This window comes from Dipodomys spectabilis, unplaced genomic scaffold, assembly GCF_019054845.1.
Source record: "Dipodomys spectabilis isolate Male_0828 unplaced genomic scaffold, ASM1905484v1 ptg000374l, whole genome shotgun sequence".
Taxonomy (NCBI): Eukaryota; Metazoa; Chordata; class Mammalia; order Rodentia; family Heteromyidae; genus Dipodomys; species Dipodomys spectabilis.
The window spans coordinates 581428-600742 of NW_024871051.1; the positions used below are offsets into that span (position 1 = coordinate 581428).

Here is a 19315-nt window from a genome sequence, read left to right on the forward strand (position 1 = left end):
AAAGTTACTGGAAAACAATTATTTTTTCAGAAGAGGCAAAAATTAAAGATTAATAAAAGTTTTAGAAAAGGAAAAAAATTTTTTTATATATATAAGGTAACAAAAAACGAAAAAAAAAAAAAGAAAAAAAGAAAAGAAGAAGAAGAAAAAAAAAGTTCTTTGATATTTTTTGGGGGGGAGGGGTGGGAAGAATCCTGTATCTCCCTTTTGTCTGTAACCAGAGTCTTGTTGGAGTCTCTGGTCAGCTTGAGGTCCTGTGGCTTGATTGGTTTCTTAAGTCAGTTTGTTGGAACAGGCAGAAAAATGCTCTCCTTTACCCAAGATTTTGAGATCCCCCTCCTAGGTTAGTTTACTGGGAGGGTGATCTGCTTTGAGAATCACAAAAGAGGGGGATGCAGCGATGAGGCTAGGTTCTGGTTAGAGTTGAGGCCTTTCAACAGACAGTAGCTTTTCCCTGGGGCTATTTTGTGAAAAAAACTCACAGCACCCAGCCTGGAGCCATTCTCAGGGTTTCTGTTTTTCAATTGATTGTGGTGGCTGCTAGAGGGAGGGGCAGCCTCTGGCTCTGGTTACCCGGTGAGGAGAGCCACTCCAATGGCTGGCGCCTGAGCTGGGTGACTTTTCCCTGGATGGAACTGAGTCTGTGAGGTCACTTCGCCGTTAAGTTCTTGTGACCTGCTAAATGACTCGTTTTATTCCAAGGCCTGAGCTGGAGCTAGTCGCTCCTCTGAGTTTTGTCGGTATCCAAGATGGAGATCACCGGTGCTGGCGGGGGAGGGCTGGCCTTCCCTCCTCTGCTCCCTGAGAAGGAGTGAGGACGTTGGGCTTCTACTCACGCCGAGTCTTGGATCCTGGGTCATCTCTTGTCTGCAAAGTGCAGGATGAAGATGTCTGCTCCTTGTCGGTTCTTGCTGGTGTTGAGTAGAATCCGCTGGCCCGCTGCGTCTGTCTCCTTTGTCCCGGACTGTGTCTCAGATATGACCCCGCGGCGGTGGTCGCCGCCGCGACCCTGCCGCTGCAGCGGCAGCTGCTGGCAAGCACTCAGATGTGTCTGCTTGGCTTCCCCTCTCTTGACTATCTCTCTCCTGTGATGGCACACTTGGTGTGATTCTCTGGCTTGGGACTGTTCACTGGAACTCTGAAACTGCTTTCTATGCAAGAGCTTGTTCAGATTCCAGCTTCTCCTCAGCCATCTTCCCGGAAATCCTTTACCACGTTTTCTTGATCCATTCATCTACTGATGGGCATCTGGATTGGTTGCATATCTTAGCTATGGTAAATAATGTTGCAATAAACATAGTTGTGCTGGTAGTTTTAATATGGTCTTATTTGTGATCCTTTGGGTAAATGAACAAAAGTGGGATTGCTGGGTCATAGGGGAGCTTTATGTGGAGTCATTTGAGGAAACTCCATACTGCTTTCTAAAGTGGTTGAAGAAGTTTACACTCCCACCAAGAATGCAGTAGGGTTCCCTTGTGGCCCCATCCCCTCCAGCATTTGTTGTTGTAAAAATATGGATTGCTTCACGAATTTGCAAGTCATCCATGTGTAGGGACCATGCTAATCCTCTCTGTATCATTCCGATGTTAGTGTATGGGCTGCCGGATTCAGCACAGAACATTTTTTATATAGAAGGTGTAATTGATTTTCTTAGTCAATTCCACAAAAAAGTAAGTTCAAAAGAATTGTCATGAAATTTTAGAATCATGCAGTTCTTACATAAGCACACATTTTTGATGTTGGCATAATTTGTGGAGGGGAAGGGGAAAATGTTTAAATAAGGATACAAGTAGACCCATTGCAACAATGAAAGGAACTTTACAACTTTGGCATCTCTACTACTGCCATACCTGCAGATTGTAACTTGATTGCTTCTTTTGAGGTAAGTATCACTATACCTGGGTCTGCTTGGACTGTGGTCCTCCTAACACAAGCAAAACACATAGCACCCATCAAACTCTAACAGAGTTTCTGAAACTTCTTCTTCTTTTTTTTTTTTTTTTGGTTTGGGCTTGCCTGGAACTGCAATTCTCTAATCTCTGTTTTCTAAGTAGATAATATTACAGGTTTGAGCCACTTTATCCAGTAAAAGTATACAATTTCAAGATATCTTGATATTGCCTATATTTGTGCTTAACATATATAGCTAACCTTAATTTTCTCCCTCTTTTGTTTAGTACTCTGAGTTGAAAACATTGACTTTCTTAATATACATGGCTTTGTTTTGGGTGGAATCCCATCACAATCCAAAAAATCTCCCAAAAGTTTATGTCGAATCATGGAAAAGAAGGCTTCAGGTTGGAAAAAAAAACAAAACAAAAATAAAAAAACCAATGATCCTTAACTTATAATTGCAGTATACTTATAGTGTTAGTCCATACTTTCTGAAGTATGAGAAGAGAAGGAAGACAGAAATGTGAAAGATGTCAGGTCTCTGGAATTTCTGTAGTTGTCACTTCATGTTATATTCTTCCTTAAAACTTGCTTTATTAAAACCCTCTGGGTGGATATTAGTTGGACTGTTCAGTAACCTTACCCAAGAAATGAAGCTGAGGGCTGGGAAGGTGGCTCAGTGGTAGAGTGCTTGCCTTGCATGCATGAGACTTGGGTTCGATTCCTCAGCACCACATAAGCCAAAAGAAAAAAACCGGAAGTGGCACTGTGGCTCAAGTGGTAGAGCGCTAGCCTTGAGCTGAAGAGCTGAGGGACAGCACCCAGGCCCACAGTTCAGATCCCACGACCGGACCCCCCCAAAAAAATCTTTGGGCTGAGAAGGTGGCTCAGTGGTAGAGCACTTGCCTTGCATGCTCGAGGCCCTGGGTTCGATTCCTCAGCACCACATAAGAAAAAAGCCGGAAGTGGCACTGTGGCTCAAGTGGTAGAGCGCTAGCCTTGAGCTGAAGAGCTGAGGGACAACGCCCAGGCCCAGAGTTCAGGCCCCACGACCGGACCCCAAAAAAAAAAAAAAAAGAAATGAAGCTGATTTTAGAAGGCTGATGATTTGGTAAATAAAGGAATAATGAGAATGAGCACTGATATTGTCACAGAATGAGCCGACAAGGTTCATTGCTGAACAGCAAAACAAAGCAGTTTCAAGTCCGATGATGCACATTCGAACATATATAGATAGATACATATATGTATACATATACAAACATACATGAAAATGTATATATCCAGTAGAATATAGAGAGAAAGTTCGTGTGACAATTATTAAACTATATCAAACTGGTTGCAGGAAAGGTCCAGTAAAATATCAATAGTTTAGCATAGATTTTGCATAGATTTGTAAAGGATGAAAATTCTTTCCTCATTTTATACTTTACAAATATCTTTAGTACGTTTAAGTTTTTTTATATTGTAGTTGGAGCACCTATATAATGCTGAGAATGGAATTACATAAAGTATGCAACATGAATAGGCCAGCCAGTATAGGAAAGTTCATGAGATTCTTATTTCCAATTAACCACCAGGAGAAATGGAGTTCCAGTTCAGATTTTATGTAGAGCACTGGCCTTGAACACAAAAGCACCAGTCAGGCTGTGAGTTTAAGCCCTAGGATCTACAGAAACAAAAACACAAAATATAACTTTGAGTTAGATATTTTATAATGAAGCGTTTTTATGTACTCTACATTGTTAGAAAGACTAGATTTCTGTGTTAGCTTTATAACCTATCATAATAAGTGATATTGTCCATTTATTAAGCAGAAAGGCTTACTCAGATTTATAAGTTTGAAGGTTTCAGTGTAAGTGTATGTTCAGTTGGTTTTATTGCTTTGGTGGCCTGTGACAAGACAATGTCAAGGTGAGGAGTATATCAAAAAGAAATGTTTTTGACCTAGAATGATTAAAAGAGAAAAGAAGAAAGCAGATGAGTGTGCATGTTCTCAGAGGTTTCACTCTGAAGAACTTAATCTCCATAAGAACTATTCAGGTATTCTCCACAGTATGGGAGGAAATGGAAAGTCATTTTTCTTTAACACATAGGTCTTTCTGGGGCATTCTGAATTCAAATGGCAACATCCTCACCAATGATAATGAATTGTCCAGGGGTGGAATAGATATTGCTATAAATTCCAATCAGATCTCAGCAGACTAAATATTTTATGGAATCCCTATTAAAATATTTTCTTGCAGACTGACTGGGTCTTCATACTACATATTTGTATATCTGTGTGTATGTGTGGGTTTGAATAAACTAATACAGCAATGTAGCAAATTAAAGTATTAGTAAGGCCTTTCTCTTCTCATATCATGAAAGCCTGCCACAATTCTCAATCAAATCCCATTCAAGATTCAAACATTAATGCTCTCTCAAAAGTTCTGTATGCAAACCCAGGTACATTCACTTCATTTAAGTCGGCAATGATATATGAAAATTTTAAGTCTACCATGGAAAAAAATTATATTAAGCAAAGTTAGCCAGGCCCAAAAAAACTTAGGTCCCATGGTTTCCCTTAATTGCAATAACTAGTATATGTCTGAGTCATGCAGAAAACGTCAGATAAGTTGATGTTAGGAAAATGAACCCTAATATATGTATTCAAATGTTTTTTTTTTCTTTCAGGTGATTGTTTCTAACACATTTATAAGATTATTTCTTTGTTGCTTTGTATGTCCCTCCCCCATGGTATAACCCCTGCTTTCACTGTATTTGAGGTTGGTATAATTTGAGAAGGGGAAAGGAAAAAAGAAATGTTTAAATTGGGGTACAGGTGGATCCATTCCAACAATGAGATGTACAAGTCGTTATATGGAAAAACGAACTTTACAACTTTGGTGGGGGCAGGGAGGAGGATTGGATGGAGGGGCAGGGGAGGGAGAATGGGAAGGGATGGGAAGGGGAAACAAAGGAGGAGGCTAGAATGCTTGATAAGAAATGTACTCATTATCTTGTCCATGTAATTATAACCCCTCTGTACATTATTTTCACAATATAAAAAGAAAAATTTAAGTCTTCCAATTACCTTGTCACCAAGGAAACATGTACAATATTTCCTTAAAAAATATCTAGATTGTAGAACACTTTAGCCAGAAAATTGAAGGAGTATACATTATAGGATTTAATTTAAATATTTAGTCACTGAAATGTATATTCTATATCCACAACTTAGAGCCCCTTCAAAATACATAATTGCAAACCTCATCTATTACCATCTTCCGTGAAGACAGTCCTTGCTGAAAACGAACCAAATGTGGTAAACCAATTAAAATGTACGCCTTTGTCAAATGCTGTTGTTTTAAAGCATGGAAGTGATAGAACAATTAATGCCAGTGAACAGCTGGTTCTAAGGAGTATGGAAAGTGATTACTTTGGACTCTAGGTGGAAAAATCCACAGATGTTTCAGATTGTGCTTCGTTTTGGCATTTGTGAGATATATTTTGGAAAGCACAATGAATGAAAGCATGTTGTTTTATAAAGATTTGCTGACTGACAAACCAGGGAAAGAAAACTTATTGAAATGTTTCAAATGAGAAGACAGACAATAGGGTGGGTAAGATGTGGTATGCAGCTTTAAATACAGACTGAAGCAAACCAAAGAATGGGAAATTTTTTTCCTTAAAAGCTTTCTGGGTGTATTGTGCTATACACTATAATGATGAAATGATCATTTCTATGGAAAAGTCATGAAAAAACATTGTCACCTGTTGAATTTCTTTATAAAGTGAATCTTAATTGACAAGAATGAAGAAATTTAAATATGTTAATAAAACATTATCAAGTATTACTTTAATTTTTCATTAAAAGTTAAAGCAAACTGACAGACTATTAGTCCATTAAGATTTATGTTTCCTGTCATATTTATTTTCCTTTTGTTCCTCTTTTTTGGGTGGTGATATTTTTTTCAGAAAGGCAACCTAGTCTTAACCATTACTCACAAAATTTATGCTGTCAGAGAATCAGAGGTTTTTTTTTATTAAATTAAGACAATAGTAGGCTCATTTTATGCCAAATCAAAATATAAACACCAAAACATTTTTCACTAAAAAACCACTCATAAAAGATCATGAGGGGGAAAAGGCTCAGGAGGACCGGTATAATCCAGGCGCAGGAAGAAAAGCTTAGGAAAACACCTGAACATGTGGCATCCCAATGCATGGCAGCCGGTGCAAAATGCAAGTATTCCTTACATGGGGTGCCCTGGAGGTTCCAATCCTGGGTGTCCACCTCCTTTGTGCCCACAACCTGTAAATCCAGCCATTCCTCCTGGTCCTGTACCCGGGTGTCCCTTTCCTCCAGGACCTCCCCAGGGGAACCCAGCTTTCCCTCCATGTGGGCCCTCTTACCCTGTGCCACAGCCACAGTATCCAGGATACCAACCCTCAGGTCCTTACCCACCCCATGCCCACCACCTGCACCTGGCATATGTCCTGTGAATCCCCTGGCTCCTGGCATAGGCCCACGAGCCCCAATGGACAAGAAAACACTGAAGAAAATGAAGAAAACACATAAAGAGATGCACAAACACCACAAGCATGGCAAGCATTCTTCCTCTTCCTCCTCCTCTTCCAGCAGTGACTCTGACTGAACTCAGGGCCTGGACCCTCCCCTCAAGTCTCACCAGTTTTGCTCTCATCAAGCTTCTGCTGTGGTGTTGTACTAGGGGGAAATTAGCCCTCTGATCCCCACCCCACCCTCATCTGAGCCTTAACCTGCTGTTCAGCCCTGACTTGCTAGGGAAATGGATAAAGTATTTCTGTGGGTTAGTAAAGACCATCTCCTTCCTGGTTGATCGATCTTTTGTTTTCTTTTTCTTTTTCTTTTTTTTTTTGCTTCGAGACTGGGACTCCAGCTCAGTACCTACTGCTTTTAGTCATTGGCTAGCACAATAAAAATTGAGCTGTGCCTCCAATCTCAAGAGCTGAAGACTTTAACAGAGGAGGAGTTTTTTGAAGATGGTGAAACCTGTGAGCTAAATGCTGAAGACAAGTTTAAATTCTGTAAAATGTATTTTTTGTCCTTCCATTTCCGTTTGTAATACGTGTGGTTGGTGGAAATTTCATAATGATAAAAAACCTGTACTTTTTTTTTTATAAAGGTAGCATACTAGGATCATTTAAAGCTAGATATGTTCCCAGCAGGCCTCCTAATGATTTCATTAACTGCAAGGCTGCCTTGATTCAAAGCAAGAGTACATTTGGTTGATGAGCTTTCTGGAAATGTAATCTCTACTCCTTAGCTGAACATGCTAGCTCAGGTCCTACTCTCATTTTCCAATTCTCAGTCCAAATAAAGCTATTTTTTTCTGGTCAAAAAAAATCATGAGGATTTGGGGGAAGATGGAGGAGGAGAAGCTGGAGGGTAAACAAGCTCTTACATAGAAAGCAGTTTTAATGTTCCAGTGAACAGTCCTAGGTTAGAGAGTCACACCAAGTGTGCCATCACAGTAAAGAGAGTTTGGCCAAAGAGGGAAAATCCAGGCAAGATGACAGATCTGAGCACTTGCCAGGAGCCACAGCTGAGGTGGCAGTTGGGACAGCGCCAGTGGCTGTAGCCCTCATCCCTACAGAGAGAGTCCACGACAAAGGCCCCAGATGTGGCCGGTGAGCGGATTCTACTAAACACCAGCAAGAACTAACAAGGAGCAGATATCTTCATCCTGCAGATCACAGACCAGAGACGACGCAGGAACCAACACTCTGGCATGAGTAGAATCCTGACATGCTCACTCCTTCTCAGGGTGCAGAGGAGGGAAGGCCACCCATCCTCCACTACCAGAGATCTCCATCTAAGATACTGACCTCCACAGGGCTGAGCAGATAGCTCCAACTCAGGCCTTGGAAGAAAACAAGAGAGTCATTTAGTAGGTCACAGGAAGTAGACATGACCTGCCAGGCTCAGCTCCAACGAGGGGAATGTCACCCCACCCAGCCAGTAGAACCAGTGTCCTCAGAGGAGTGATTTCCTTCACAGGGTAAACAGAGACAGAGGCTGCTCCTTCCTACAGCAGCCTAGACAAACAATTGAAACTCAGTAAAAACAAAAACAAAACCCCTGAGAATGTTTTCCATGAGTGTTTCAGGAATTTCCCCACAGGGAAAAGCTACTATTTGCTGAAAAGCCTCAACCCTACCTCATCACGGCATTTCCACACTGAAGGAAACAGCCATCTCCCTCTTTTGTGATATTCAAAGCAGATCTCCCTTCCACGGAATAGCCTGGGAAGAGGATCACAAAATCCTGGGTAAAGCAGAGCATTTTTCTGCCAGCACGAAAATAATTGACTTAAGAAACCAGTCAAGCAAAAGGAAAACCAAACACCACAAGCACACCAGAGACTCCACCAAGAGACTGGTTATGGACGCAGGGGAGATACAGGGTCTTCCCATACCCCACACCCCAAAAAAAACACAAAAATCAAAGAACTCTTTCTTTAACCTTTTTTTCAATTTTTATTTTTTAAAAAAATGTTTGATGTTAATTTTTTTCTCATAATTTTTATTTCTGATGTGTGTGTGTGTGTGTGTGTGTGTGTGTGTGTGTGTGTGTGTGTGTGTGTGTGTGTGTGTGTGTGTGTGTTTAATCTCCTTTGACATTTTGGTCCTTTTTTATTGTTTTCATTTTTTCTCTCTCTTTTTTGTTTGACTTAATTGCTGTTCAGCTCATCCCCAGATACATACCTGTGGTCAATTATTAAACCTTATCCCCCATTGTGTACATACTTAATCCTGAAATTTATTACTCGAGTCAAAACATCTTAGGCTTAATTTCTATAATAGCAGTATTATCTCTTTATACCAATATAATTTTCAATTAACTAATTTTAATTTTCTTTTATTTTTTATTTTTTCATATTTCCTTTCTATCCCTCCTCTCATCTCATCCTATCCTTTTCTTCCCTCAATATCATTTCTTTAAACTTACATAATTTTGTGTTTCACTTCTTAGATTTAAATTTTTGTTTATCCATTTTTTCTTTATTTTTAAAAAAATCTCTCTCCTATCATTCGGTCCAATCAATTTCCCTCTCAGAGATTAGGACTTGTTTAAATTCACTCTTCTTTAACCTTTCCACATTCCTCTAATCCTAATTTTCTCCACAATTCTCCCTAAACCTAATAATTTCTGGTGTGTCAATTTTTTGACACACCTTTTTGCTTTTACTACCCCATTAGTCCATGGTTGTTTGATGATGAATAGATTATATCTGATGAACTAGATTGTATCTGCAGCCATTTTGACTGTGCAACTACAGGACTCCGGTTGATGCTTGCCTTAAAATAGCGGTCTAGCACAAAATTGGTTTTACTTTCATACCAAATGGGCAGAACAAGCCAGAAAACACAAGAAAAATGGCAAGTCCAGGTATATGAATTCCCACTCATGATAATCAGGTGACAGAATACTTAATGAATAATCCAGGAGAGAGCTCCCAAAAAGCTCTACAAGCACTACTGGTAAACATGTTGAATGAATACATTGAAAACTTGTAAAGGACTCAGTGTGAGTGTGATAGAGAGCGAGAGGGGGCAAACCAAAGATTAATATAGGAATCTTGTGAGCATGAGGAAGCTACTCAAAGATTAATACAGGAATTGTATGAGCAGGTTGAGAACAGTCAAAGAGAAATACAGAAATCGCATGAGAAGGCTGAGATCAGTCAAAGAGAAAGACAGGAATTGCATGATTGTGAGGAAGCTGTTCAAAGAGTAATACAGGAATTGTGAAAGAGTGATGAGAATAGAGCAAGATCAGTAAAGGCATCCATGAACAGACAGCTGAATGAATTCAGGGAGACCAAAAGGAATGCTCAATGGAGCCAAAGAAAAGTAATGGGAGCCCAAGGAAACCATAACGAATCAACTAAGTGATTTGAGAACAAACACTGATCACCAAATTAAGGAAGTAAAGTTTATACAAGACCCAAAACAAAGCTCCAACAAAGAATTTGAAGCCATCAAAGCCAAACAATTAGAAGGAAAAGAAATAAAAACAAAGTAGAAATTCTTGACAGTTGGTTAGACCATGCAGAAGATCGAATCTTGGGCATTGAAGACAGCCTAGATATTATAGAGAAAGAATGTATAACTATCCAAGACAAATCCAAGAAATATGATAGATCTATTCAACATTTGGAAAGCACCATCAGAGGCCTAATCTGAGGATAATGGGTGTAGAGGAGCACCTAGAGACAGAAGTTAATGGTTAAAATTTATTTCACAGAATTGTAGCAGAGAACTTCCCAAACATGCAAAAAGATAGGCCTATTCAGATACAAGAAGCTTTTAGAACCACCAAACCAGACTTACAAAAGATACTTGAAGATGTCCTACACATAGAAAACCAACAAGATGACAATAACGGCCAAGAAACAGGCTCCAAGTGAATAAAATTAGAATTTAACACCAAAAGTCACCAAAGAAAGTCCTCTAACACATGGAGGCTGAACAACACACTGTTGAATCACCAGTGGGTCATGGAAGAGATTAGAAAGGAAATGCAAATGTTCATGATATTCCACAAAAATGAAATCATAAATTACCAGCTCCTCTTGGACACAGGAAATGCAGTACTCAGAGGCAATTTTATACCTCTGAGTTCCTACATCAACAAATTAGAGAGATCTGAAACCAACAATTTAAAGAGACATTTACCTCAGTGAAAAAGAGCAACCAAATAAACTCCTGTCCAGTAGATTGAAAGAAATAATTAAATCAGAATTAAACGAATTAGAATCCAAAAAAAAAAAAAATAGAAAGAATCAACAAAACAGAGTTGGTTCTTTGAAAAAATTAACAAAAATTGACAGACGCTTAGCAAATCTTATCAGAAAAAGAAGAGCACACACAGAAATAAACAAACTCAGAGATGTGAATGGAAACATCACCACAGAAACAACCAAAATCCAGAACATTATAAGGGAATACTTCTCAAACTTTTATGCTAATAAGTTGAGAACCTGGTAGAAATGGACTTTTTCCTAGCAAATATTGACATGCCAAAACTAAACCAAGATGAGTTAAATCAAATTAACAGGCCCATATCAAGCATTGAGATAGAAGCAGCAATAAGTGACCTCTCATCTAAGGACCAATGGATTTACAGCGGAATTCTAAAAGGCCTTCAGAGCAGAGCTCACACCAATACTCCTCCAACTCTTCAATGAAATTGAAAGAGAAAGTGCACAATGGGACTCATTCTATGAAGACATCATAACCCTCATCCCAAAACCAGGCAGGGACTCATCAAAGAAAGAGAACTAGAGATCCACTTGTTTGATGAACATTGATGCAAAACTTCTCAACAAAATTTTGGCCAATCGACTTCAACAATTCATCCAAAAATCATACACCACGATCAAACAGTATTCATTTCAGGGATGGAAAGCTGGTTCAATATACGCAAATCAATTAATATAATTCATCACATCAACAGGAGCAAAGATAAGAACCACATGGTTATCTCAATAGATGTAGACAAAAGCGTCTGACAAGTTCCAAAACCCTTTTATGAAGGCTCTGGGAAAATTAGGAATCCAGGGAACATTCCTCAAGACAATAAAGGCTGTATATGACAAACCTTCAGCCAGCATTATACTTAATGGTAAAAATAACTAAAGCCATTTCCTCTTAGGAACTAGACAAGGATGTCCAATCTCTCTACTTCTCTTCAATTTAGTATTAGAATGCTTCGCTACAGCAATAAGACAAGATGCAAACATTAAAGGATCCAAATAGGGAAAGATGAAATAAAACTTTCGCTCTTTTCAGATGACATGATCTTATATTTAAAGAATCCCACAGAATTCACTCCCAAATTACTCATGCTGACTCAAAATTTTGGCAAAGTAGCATGGTATAAAATTAACACTCAAAATCAATGGCTTTACTGTATGCCAACAATGAGAAAAGCGTGGCTGACATAAGGAAAGCAACTCCATTCGTAATAGCCCCACAAAAAATGAAATACATAGGAATTAGATTAACCAAAGAAGTGAAAAATCTATGATGAAAACTTTAAAAACCTGAAAAAGGAAATGAAAACAGAACTTAGAAATTGGGAAAATCCTCCCATGCTCCTGGATTAGAAGGATCAACATCATGAAAATGGCAATATTTCCCAAAGCTATGTACAAATTCAATGTGATACCTATGAATATTCCAACCTCATTCTTCAAAAAAATAGAAGAGGCAATCCAAAAATTCATATGGAACAATAAAAGACCCCGAATAAAAAATGATCCTCAGAAAGAACAATGCCGGAGGAATATCAATACAAAATTTCAAACTCTACTACAAAGCCGTAATAATCAAAACAGCTTCATACTGGCACCAGAACAGATCTCAGGACCAATGCAATAGAACTGAAATCCTAGATATTAACTCACAGATATATAGCCATCTAATCTTCGATAAGAGAGCTAAAAAAAATAGAATGGAAGAAAGACAGCTTCTTCAGTAAGTGGCTGTCAAACAAAATTGGTTAATCACTTGTAGAAAACTAAAGCTATATTCTTATATATCACCCTGCACCAGAATCAACTCCAAATGGATCAAAGACCTAGAGTTACAGCATACACCCTAGGTCTCCTTGGCAAAGGCCAAAATTTTCTTAATAGATACCCAGAAACACAACAAATCAAAGAAAGGTTGCACAAATGAGATTACATATAATTGTAGAGCTTCTGCATGGCAAAGGATAAAGCTAGCAAGATCAATAGAAAACCCATGGATTGGGAGAAGACCTTCATTAGCCATACAACAAACAAGGGTTTCATATCTAAAATATACCTGGAACTCACAAAAGTAAATCCAACAACAAATCCTCAAACAACTGCCCAATAAATAAGTGGGCTAAAGACTTAAAGAGAAACTTCTCTGAAGAGGAAAGAAGCATGGCTAATAGACACATGAAGACATGCTCAACTTCCCTAATCATAAAAGAAATGCAAATCTAAACAGCATTGAGATACCACCTCACACCAGTTAGAATGGCTATAATCAAGAACTCTAATAACAACAGAAGCTGGAGGGAATGTGCACAGAAGGAAACCTTATTGTATTATCGGTGGGGGTGTAAACTTGTTCAACCACTTTGGAAAGTAGTATGGAGGTTCCTCAAAAGAATCCACATAGAGCTCCCCTATTTCCCAGCAATCCCACTTTTGGGCATTTACCAAAATGATCACAAACATAACCATACGAAAGCTACCAGCACAACTATGTTTATTGCAGCATTATTTACCATAGCTAAGATATGGAAGCAACCCAGATGCCCCTCAGTAGATGAATGGATCAAGAAAATATGTTGTATATACACAATGGAATTCTCTGCCTCCATCAGAAAGAATGACATTGCCCCATGTGTTAGGAAATGGAAAGACTTGGAAAAAATTATATTAAGTGAAGTAAGCGAGGTTCAAAGAAACAGAGATCCCATGGTTTCCCTTATTTGCAATAACTAGTGTATTTGTGAGACAAGCAGAAACGGTCAGATAAGTTGATATTTGGTGAAATGAACCCCAAGATAAGAACTCAAATTGCTATTGTTTCTAGCATATTTCTAAGATGATTTCTTTGTTGCTTTGTATGTCCCTCCCCCATGGTATAACCCCTGTTTTCACTGTATTTGATGTTGGTATAATTTGTGGAGGAGAAGGGTAAAACAAATTCTTTAAATAGGGATACAGGTGGACTCATTGCAACAATCAGATGTACAACACGTTATGTCGGAAAACGAACTTTACAGCTTTGGGTTGGTTTGGGGGTGGGGAGTTGGGAAGGGATGGTAAGGGGAAACAAAGGAGGGGGCAACAATGCTTGATAAGAAATGTAATCATTACCTTGCTCATGTAATTGTAACCCCTCTGTACGTATTTTCACAATAAAAAATCATGAAATTTAAAGTAAAAACCCATGTCAATTTTTTGTTTTTTTTGTGGTCATGCGGCTTGAACTTTGGGAATGGGCGCTGTCTCTCAGCTCTTCAGCTCATTGATACCACTGTACCACTTGAGCCACAGTGCTGTTTCTACTTTTCAAGTGGGTTATTGGAGATAAGAGTCTCACAGACTTTTCTGCCCAGGCTGGCTTTGAACCACTATCCTCATTAAGAGACTCCTGAGTAGCTAGGGTTGTAGGCATGAGCCATCGAAGCCCAGATCCAAGTCAATTTCTAAAAAGCAAGCTTATTGAAACTTCTGGCTTTTTCCAATAAACAATCTTACTTTTTAGCATTAGTTCATAATTATGAGTTATTTTTAGATGTAACTGTGAACTTTTTAATAGAATCAAACATAATTTTTACTATTACTCAGTATTTCACAAAATCCACTCTAATTAGCTTTCCCCAAAGTAAATTATTACATACTACATTGCTCACTATTATTACACTCTATATTACATATAGTGTGAAGCGAAAATAATTTGGACCATTTCATATAAATTATTAGATGGTATTTTAGCATTACAAATTCACATCTGTGACTTTAAAAGAAGGAAAGAAGATTTTAGAGTTAAAATCAAATGTAAATGTGTACTGTGTCCTAATTAAAGCAAATTTATGAGTTCATACAGACAAAATTATTTTCTTTCCACTAAAGGCTTTGAAGTAATACTATTGGAAATAGTGAGAAAAGAGGAGGAAGAATTCAAATCATGTCAAAGAATGTGTCTGTTATTCTGCTACCCCCTCCATTAAGAAGACCTACCTGGTCCCAGATGTCACAAAACTTCAAGTATCTCTCTTAGAAATCTATTTGGAAAAGTTCTAAATCACTGATTATTTATGTACTTTCTGTTATATGAAACAAAATATAGACACAAAACAACTGAAATAAAATGCACACATATGTTGAAGTCACCACAGCTGGAAAAACAACCAACAAAGTAGAACTCCCCCAGGAACAAAAACTTGTTGTGCTTGGTTGTTTTTAAGCACAAAAACCTCAAATACATGTTACCCTTGAGTAGATCCATAAAACTAACTGTGTCTCAGAAATATGGTTGTGTTATGAGAAGTACAAGTTGTCATGTCGAAAACGAACTTTACAACTTGTTGGGGGGGGAGGATTGAGTGGGGGGGCGGGAGAATGGGAAGTGATGGGAAGAGTAAACAAAGGAGGAGGCTACAATGCTTGATAAGAAATGTACTCACTATCTTGCCCAGGTAATTGTAACCCCTCTGTACAGTATTTTCACAATAAAAAATTATTAAAATTAAAATAAAAAAAGAAATATGGTTGTGTTAATTTGTAATTAAATTCATCTAGATGAAGGTAATATAGCAAATCACATGAATGGATCAAGTTGTTTAAAACAAATGTGACTGTATGTGGAGTGGGAGCTGCACATATTAAAAGAATTAAATAACAAAAAACATGACATACTTAAAAAATTAAGAAATGCAATGAATAAGTCCAATAGTATCCATATTGAGACCTAAATCCTACTGATTTAACAAGAACAAAATATACAAATAATAGAATCTGAGCAGGGTACCTGAGTATACATAATTTTAAACTACTCCAAATTGTAGAAGACTGAATGTAGGTTATCTAAAGGAAAACATCAACCCATGATATAAATGACACTAAAAATTTCATGAAAAGATAGAAGTCGTTTCTAGAAAATACTATTTTAATAAGTGATGATCAAAATCTTTTTAGTACTGACAAAATTACATACCCATTTAGTTAGATCCAAAAAAGACTCAGGATACTCAAGCTGATTTGAAATTTTGGCAAAGTAGCAGGATACAACTATATCGTTATTATGGATGTTGACTCTGGCATGGAATTAATTTCCTCTTTGATCTGATAAATGAATATATGAAAGAACAGAACTTCAGCTAAATATCAAGACCTAACTAAACATATAACCAGAAAAGTCATCATGCAAGCCATATTGCAACTGGGATAAAAGAAGTATCAGTCATACTGATTCTGTATTTATTGTAAATGCTGATTTTTTTCATAAATTATTTCCTTTAGCTTGCATTTTTAAAACATTGTGTTAATGATGTATATCTTGGGAACAAATTTTGGATTCCTCCTTCAATTTAGTTCTGAGTATAATGTCTCACTTCAGTTCCTAACCCATGAAATGATGTTGTTTACAAAACAACTATTATTTATAATACACAAAATCTCATAAGCATGACACCTGTAAGCACTGGTTAACATTTGGATATCATGGTCTCATGACTGATGAGGCTTATCTGTATGAGTATAACTGTACCTAGATTCCTCAGCTTAAATTTAACCACTGTTAAAAAATGTTTATATCTTTATTTCTCACCCATCGAAGATTAAACCTGAGTATAAAGCCTAAGGAAAATGATATGGTGAGGGTCTAGCTTTTCTAGATATAAAATAAACGAAATGCAGCGTAGAGTAACTCACTGGTTTAAAGTCAACCTATTTCTCCAAAACATTCTAAGCATTTCCTTACAATCTGTGTTATTCTCAAGAAGGGGGGAATGGGAGAGGAGGATTAACCAAGCTTTGTCTTCAAATATACATAATTTGGATTTGACTCTTTATTTTGCTATAAGCATTTTTGATAAAAATTGTTTGAATAATTCATTTCCAGGTCAGCTATAATATATCCTAGTTTTATATTCCAAAGTACATTCAGAAAATACTATATAGCAATTAAGTAAAGAAAGTCCGGGCAGAAAAAATGACATTTCTATACTATGTGATGCCCAATTCTTAGGTATTTCATTATGCCCCAATTTAATGAATGTGATTGTTTAAATCTTCATAAAGTATTTATTAAAATCGATCAGTGTCCTATAAAATAATTGTGTATAATTTTATCCTAGAATCATTCAAGAACTGCCCATTCAATCATAGCATACATCACATTCCATTGGTATTCATATGGATAGGAATGAGTTTCTTAGGATCTCCCGCCTGCCATTTGGAGGTGGCAGAACCAAGATTCAAACTATTCAAACTGTGGGCTCCAGCTCCCACCACTTGATTAGACAGGCACCAGTGGCTCTCACCAGTCCTCCTTGATACTTACAAGGCTGTGATAGGAGGATCATGGTCAAAGTCACCCTAAGCAGGAAAGTCTTTGAAACCCCTGACCAACTTCAGTGCCAACAAAGCCAGAAGTAGAGCCTTATGGCTCCAGTGGTAGAGGGCTAGCTTTGAGCAAAAGTAGCTCATGGACTGTGCCCAGATTCTGAGTTCAAGGTCTGGGACTGGCAACAAACAGACATAAACAACAATCTGTGCAGCTATCCAGCTAAAGCATGTCACCCTCTAGTCCCCAACTAAATTGGACAGAGTTCCCTGGGAAAGGGGCTGGGAGAGCCACTGTCATCTTGACTCTGCCCATTCTGCCTGCATCACACGATTTCAGCCACACCATTATTTCATGGTTCTTTCTGACCAAAGGGATACAAGAACACATTCCATGCTGCCTGGGAGATGGACTAGACTCTGTTAGCATACTCGGAGGCTGAGATCCACAGGGGGAAAATCCTGCCACAGGAGCGTGGGCCCGCTGCAGGCACCCAGGCCACCCTGCAGCTCAGTTACAGACTGAGCTGGAGCCACAGGCCCTCTGCCCTATGAGCTGCCACCACAGCATGCGTGGGGATGGGAAACAGGACACATGGGCATCGAGAAGAAAATCTGCTTTGTCCATGACCTGCCTGATGAGGTGTACACCAGAGTCCAACAGGTGAGCTCCACCATTGATGCAGCCAGCTGTTGGCACACATCCAAACCATCGAGGAGTCCTTCATTGTGTGTAAAGAGCAGGTATTGGTCTTGAATGAGCTGTGTTGGGAGAAAGCCAAGTGCATACACTGGCTGTCTGAGGAGAAGATGGAAAGGAGGAGAGTGCTGCGGGAGCTGCTGTTGCTCCTCACAAGGGAAGGCACATACAGCAGTCTTCAGATGCCAGCACAGGCTGAGCCCTCCCCCCCCAACTCTGCTTCCCACTCCTCAGGGCCTGTGGTGGGTGAAATGAGGGAGGAGCAGAAAGGTTTTGAAGAATTGCAACTTGAAGACAGCATGGAAACTGCCAGAGGAGAGGTCAGGGTTCCCGACCCCATAGTGGACTCCCCCAAGGAGCACGTCCTGTCCCAGATGCCCCACATCCAAATCCACCCACAGCTCCCAGGCTCAGGGGAGGAGTGCTCCCCCACTTTCTCCTGTAAACTGATGTGGATGATGAATCTCTATGTGACATACTGACTCTCATAAGCCATGGCAGCCACCAGAAGTAGGTGGCCAGGTGGCTTTCTCTCATGCCTCCATCTGCTGGGGGATGGGAAGGTTAAACTGGGGATTAGAGAGGACAGAGGCTTCAGGGAGTTGGCCCAAACTCAGGGAATATCTAATGGCCCATTGGTGGCCAGGAAAGAGGCCCATGTTATGCTTATCACAAAGAATAAATTGTTTTCAAAGCAAAAAGAAAGCCTCCAACAAAGATTTGTTCTTCCAATCCTGGGGCTTGAACTCAGGGTCTGGCCACTGTCCCTCAGCAATTTTTGATCAAGACTGGCACTCTACCAGTTGAGCCCCACCTCCCTTTCCAGCTTTTTCTGTGTGGAATAGAACCAAGGGCTTCAGACATTCTAGGTGACCACTCTACCACTGAGCCACATTCTCAGCTGGGATGATTCTCCCCCCTCCCAAACCCATATGACCATTCCTCAGATAAATAGGAAGTAGGGGCTAGGATGAATATGAAGCACAAGTCTGGTTCACACCAAAATATTACCCCGCCCCCTCTTCCCACACCCTTAGTTGACGTTTCTCTTCTACCATTGAGGGATGAGAGAGGGAGAGAGGAGTCCCAAAAGAGTAACAACAACAGTGGCCCCCTGAAACCCACATCCTCCCACACACAAGTGGTCCTCCAGATTCTGATTTTACCTGACTCAATGTGAAGTCTACATTTTCTCCCCACCACTGCAAGGCTCAGGATGAAATAAAGGTCAGCCATGGCCTCAGCCCACACCCAAGGTGGAAGCTCCTGGTCCCAGACCTACTTCCACCTCTGACTGCCCCTAGTTAGGCCAGACCCACCACTCACCACTACGTTGGTGGTGATGACCTCATGGATGGATTCCAGGAAGAAGTTCTATGGCAAAGAGCAAAAGCAGCAGGGTGAGCAGGGCAGAAGGAAGTGGGGGTGATTGCTCTGGGATCTTCCTGCAAGCCCTCCTGTCCAGCCAGATCCATGCTGACCCAAAGCATGGACAAGGCCAGGGGGTGAGACGAGATGGAGGAGCACAGGACTAAAGGAGGTACTGTTTTGTCTTAAAGGACTTGATTAATTCCAATTATAATTAATTCCAATTATATTTGGCCCATGCCAATCCCAAAGACAACATGCAATGCCT

At 39.4% G+C, this 19315-nt stretch overlaps 1 non-coding gene and 1 pseudogene across 1 annotated transcript; one reads left to right on the plus strand and one right to left on the minus strand.

Annotated features, from left to right (window-relative positions):
- Nucleotides 1–1507: 1507 nt before the first annotated feature.
- LOC122096486 lies at nucleotides 1508–1614 on the minus strand. The gene has a single exon (XR_006145317.1). It is a non-coding gene; the product is annotated as a U6 spliceosomal RNA (small nuclear RNA).
- Nucleotides 1615–6084: 4470 nt separating this feature from the next.
- Nucleotides 6085–6533, plus strand: LOC122096480 (annotated as a pseudogene).
- The last annotated feature ends 12782 nt before the right edge of the window (nucleotides 6534–19315 follow it).